Raw genomic sequence first — 5,924 nt, forward strand, 5'->3', positions numbered from 1 at the left:
TTTCAAAGATAAGTGAGGTTTTTCACCCTGGACCTACAATATGACACTATTGTCTCCCCGCTACCTACAGGAAATGCACAGTTTTGGGGCACATTGCTGCTGTGCTGTGTGTAGAGACGTGTAGAGATGTGTGCTCGTATGTCCCTATGAGTTCCATGTTGGACCCTGTCGGTGATGTGGGTCACTGAGCCATCTGGGCCCCCGTTGTCATACTGGTAAACAATCAATTTCGCAGGCTCTGTGCTTTTGCCACAGCCACTGGCAGCTGTTTAGACTATTAATGGGGTACCCACACTTATGGGTTCATAGTTATCTTTTTGGGTCATTGGGTGGTCCCTGATGATTCAGCTCCTGTTCATGCGCACAAAAGTTGCATCGTTCCCAACTCCATGAGCTGATGTGTACACTGCAGAGCATACAATACTCCCTGGAATTAAAAGGAAATGAATGGGAGAAAGGAAAAGCAATGTTTTGGCAGACGTTGCTTGTCTTCTCTGCTAAGAAACTAAACTTTCCAACTTTGTTTTTTGTTTTTTTAAACGATTTGATGAAGGGGGCCTATTAGAACCTCTGAAATGCATTGGTTGTGCTTTTGTTATGTCTGATGCTACTGCTCTTTCGTGTAACCTGAATTTTACCCAAAGCACTTCCTAGAGACCTCTTTGAAGTAGATTTACTAAATGCAAATAGACTCAGGAGGAGGGATGTCCTCCTGTGGGGTATAAAGTATTAGCTAGATTCAGAGAGACTTAGGCTGGCGTATCAGTAGTCAGAATTTGCGTTGGCGCTAATTTAAGTGTATTCTGGTAACCAGATACGCTTAAATTAGGCTCATATACGAGCGGCGTAAGTGTCTTACACCCTCGTATACTAAAGTGTAGTTTTTAGGCTGACCGCTAGGTGGCGCTTCCATTGCGGTCGGCGTAGAATATGTAAATCAGTAGATACGCCTATTCACGAACGTACGCCCGGCCGACGCAGTACAGATACGCCGTTTACGTAACGCATTAGCAGGCCTAAAGTTATTCCATCAAATAGATGGAATAGTAATGTTAAGTATGACTGCCGTTCCCGCGTCGAAATTCGAAAATTTTACGTCGTTTGCGTAAGTCGTTCGTGAATAGGGATTTACGTCCACGTCGAAATCAATAGGCCCGTGCGGCGGACTTAGCTGCAATGCACACTGGGAAATGTAGGCGCACGCCGCATGCGCATTACCAAAAAAACTTCAATCACGTCGGGTCAAGCCTAATTATCATAAAACACGCCCCCTCAGCCTAATTTGAATTAGGTGCCCTTACGCCCGCCCACTTTAGGCTGCACCGCCGTAACTTAGCAGGCAAGTACATTGTGAATCATGTACTTGCCTCGCTAACTTACGGCGGCGTAGCCTAAATGCCATAAGCTACGCCGCCGCAAGTATGCGCTCGCCATCCTGAATCTAGCTATATGTGTCTGAGTTTCAAATAAAGTAATTCTTTTGATTTTTTACCTCACATATTGTCTGTGTCTGATGTTTGAGATAAAAAGTGCTGGTATTAGCCATCAGTCTGTTCGGAACAGATTGGAGGACAGGAGGCGCTGTTTGGCGGATGGACGCACCTAGTCGGGGTGCACAAGCAGTTTCGTCACTCTCTGCAAATACAGTTGTACTAATTTCCCTTAGTAAATGTAAATTTGGCAAAGCTTAAGTTTGTAAAGAATGCCAAATCAGTTGCAAGGAAGTTTCAAAAAAAGCATTTTTCATGCACATGATTGGATTACGGAAATCAACAGAGCTTTACCACATTTACTAAGCTCTGGGGAAAATTAGTGCACCGTTTATTTACCAGTAACTCTAGTAAATCAACCCCTTTGTTTCCATAAGTTGCCTATCAGAGCCTGTCCATACAGTTTACATCTTGACTGTTAATCAATTTTTTTGGATGCCCCCCCCCCCCCCCTACTTTACCTATCTCTCAATTACTATAGAAGAGTCTGTTTTGTTGGTAGGGTTTATCCATTTTGAGATTTTATTATGTACAATAAAATATATAGTTTTTGATGGGGAAGGCCATTGTCTGTGACGACCTCGCTAAGGAAGGTCAGAGGAGTTTCCTGGTTTGACCCTGACTAATGAAAATCCAGTGCTGAATTACTTTCCTTTCTTATTCTTTTAAGAACTGTTTTTTTCATTATACATTTTACATGTTTTCATTTGACTGCTGTGCTGAGCATCTAGCTTCAATTCCTTTTCAGCCAATGTGCTGAAACAAGTATACATATCAGTAAAGCCAGTGAAAAGTCAGGAGCCCTGCATACTTGTTTAAAGTCAATGTACTGAATCTAGAGAATTAAAATGACAGCCAGGTAACGTCAGCCTATGACGAAACGCGTCTGGGACGTGCACTCAGTGACGCTACCGCGCTCTATTCCAACGAGGAAGGGCTCTCGTTGCCTGCCGGCATTTGTTTTTATGCTTGAAGTTTTTAGAACGATTGTAAGTACAACTTTTATATTTAAATAAACACCCTCAAACGGTATCACACTATAGTCTGTTTCTATTCTGGGGTACTACGTGATCTCTGAGTGGAAGGGCTGCCACTCTCTTTTTGTGGAGGATTGGATTCGCTGGATAGCTGGCTCTTCTCCCTTGGATGATGATTTCAATCAGGATTCCCCTGGATTTGCTATTCCCCGGATTTGTTATCAACACAGAGCGGTGTATCTTGCTCAAGGCTATTCCCTCTTAGCAATCTGGTAAGAGGCTATCTATGTGGTGGTGGCTTCACTGATTTGTAATACCGTTCACTGTGGTGTTATCAGAATCCAGCTGTAAAGATTCCTGCTGCATAGCCTGTGTTTCATATCCATCAGGACATTTATTTTGGACTAATTCATTCATTGTTCAACTTTTCAATATTTGATTTTTATGTTTTTATTTATATTGAACATTTCTTTTTCCAGTATCATAGCTGGCTTATAGAGTTGGCGCAGTTTTTTCTTTTCCCTAGGTAACTAGCATTCCTCGAAGGAGAGGACAGCATTGGTAGCCTCTGTGTTTCAGTTGTGATAGGTTGCCTTTAATCAGAAAGAATGTAATGTACCTTAAGGTCTGGGTCTATTGGAAGAAATAGCAGACAGGTGTGGATTCTATTATATTGAACCCCCAAATCATCCATATGATCGTCCCCTTCCCTCACAAGAAGTTGCACAAAGAGTCCATTGATGCACAACTTTATATAACTTTTTTTGCAGAGCAATATACAATAAATTACATTTCTTTTCAGATCAAAGTGCACATCTAGGCAAGAAGCAACGTTTAAAAAAAATAATGCACATACAAAAATGAAACACTCAGACATGACTCTGTAGAGAGCGCAGTGTGAAATAACAAACACGTATATCAATGCTTTATGTGCCTGTATGTCTAGAGCGGCACTGCTGCTTGCAGTTTTCTGCTCCTAGTGTGGTCGATGATGAGTTTGGCTTCGCAGCAAAGACATGCCCTTGCCCTGCTGTTAAACAATGGAGGAGTCATTTTTGCAAAGCCACCACAGTCCCAATTATGTGAATTGATTCTCCTGCCTTTCTGTGCATCCAAGATGGAGCCAACAATAATAAGATAGAGTACCATTTTCTCTGTAAGGACACTTCCATAACAGGAGCGTATATCACAAAAAAGGTCAGAAGGCTATGGGTATGAGTCAGGTTGCTAGGAATGCTTAAGTATGATGGAGAAGATCGCAAATTAATATGGACAACTGCTTTTCATGAAGAATCATTTTCTCTGTTGAGGACACTTTCATGTTTGTGAACTCTAATCACAGAGAGGGTTTGATGACTCTGGGGTCTTAGGGAAGGATACGTTATTGGCAGCTCAGAGAACGTGGACATTGTGGGTGTATGAAAATGGAGACGTCCTGAGTGGATCTTGAGGTTTAAACATTCCTGAAAATAAGTGATAGCTGTAATGTCCAGCCACACAGATTAAGCTGACATTATACATTCTAAAGTTAATTAAAGTACAAACTCCACCTAAAACAGCTTCTTCTACTAGGGAGAATGGAGCTGGCTTGATACCTAGTAGGCTGGTTCCTGATGTCCAAGAGCTTGGAGAGAGGTCTTCCTCCCATTGATTGGGTCATGACACAGTCCGAGTCTGAGAGGTAAGGTGAACTTTTGTCCTGGCTCACTATGTGTCACACCCTTACCTGGGGTAGCAAGTTATCCCCTTCAACTAGGCTACAAGGCACTAGAAAAAGTCATATAAGGGATACAACTCTGGCCCACTCCACCCGATACTGAGATCCAGGGGAGAGCTGGCAGGGGGGGCAGGGTGGCAATCTCCCCCCGGGCTGGTGACACTATGCACAGCCCCCGGCCGCCACTACCAAATGCTGTTTTTGCAGAGCAGGAATATGCCTGCTGGAGCTCTGTTAACACAGCTGTGTCAGCTCTGAGGTAGATGGCTGCTGAGCTATGTGTCGTCTCACACATAGCTCAGCCTCAGTGCACACCAGTGACTATTTACACAATAGTCCACAGCATGCACCCTTAAATCAAGTTTCCCAGAACACCCCTTACATGAGATATGATGTATATGGGGTCTCTGTGCGGACTCTGATGTAAGGGGGGCCTCTGTGCGGACTCTGATGTGATCTTGTGATCCTGAAAAATCTTAGACTGTTTTCCTCGATCCGTCACTTTTCCACGCTCTATGGGCCACTTGACTGGACTTGCCCCCCAGGCCTAAGGCTGCCAGCCCTCCCCTGCTGAGATCACTGTTTTAGGGGGGAGTTACTGTTTAAGAAAGGACTCCAAACACATCATGAATGTGGAGCTACTGTTACTACAAGAGGGCAGCATGGTACACATGGCAAACGTAGGTCTAATTTCATATCCAGCTGGACAAGACACTGATGTGTTTCCAAAGTAACCGATCTGATTCCAGAGGTCACATTTTGAAAATTAAAAATAGGTTTCTGCAGGCAATTCTTTGGGCAGTTTTTTTCAGACATTGTCAAATCTAGATCCTACTGAGATTTAACAATGGTTATATTCTAAAAGAAATGCAATAAAGCAGCCACCACAGCAATCAGAAGTTTGCTTTCATTAGCATGGCTGATGCTTGCTGAACTGATTGCTGATTGGTTGTCTGGCATTTGTCCAGAGCACCCACTTACAGGATGGCTACCCTTTTTCTGCTACGGGTCACAGATTTACAATTGACTTCTGAATTCTTGATGTTGGTAGTACATTTTTGCCTTTCTAATACTAAGCTCTTCCAATAGGGGTAAGGCCAATGGACTAGGTGCAAAAAGAGTTAGCTAAGAGCTGTAATCCCTGTGGACAAAAAAAAGCCACACAGATAGTGCTCTTTATCCAGTTTTAAGTTTCCTGAAGTTTTTTAAGACTTTAGTTTACCTTCAAGATTGTATAATAAGGCACTGCAAAGGGCACTGACTGCATGCAAAGTGCAGAGACTCATTTACAACCAGAGTTTTTTTCTTCAACTAAGGCCTTGTACAGACGACCGAACATGTCCGACGGACAGGATTCCAGCGCACATCTTAGCATGCTAAGAAACATTTGTCCGCTGCAAAACGGTCGGCTGGACAAATGTCCGCTGGAAACCTGTCCGGTCGGCCGTACACACGACCGAACATGTCTGCTGAAACTGGTCCGCGGACCAGTTTCAGCAGACATGTTCGGTCGTGTGTACGGGGCCTAAGATTCTACAGATAATTATACAAATAGAGTCTGTGGGTTACAGATTTTTCTGAATAATCACTGCTCTGACTTGTTTTAAATGGGCAGCCATGATTACAAAGCTCTTTTCTTTGATCTTTGGATTCACATGAACAGGGAGTGTACCTGAAAGGCCAGTGGCAGCAGTCTGTGTGAAAAAATCCTGCCTTATATTGCTGGCACAATCTGCTATC

The sequence above is a fragment of the Rana temporaria genome, chromosome 9, assembly GCF_905171775.1.
Source record: "Rana temporaria chromosome 9, aRanTem1.1, whole genome shotgun sequence".
NCBI classification, from domain to species: Eukaryota; Metazoa; Chordata; class Amphibia; order Anura; family Ranidae; genus Rana; species Rana temporaria.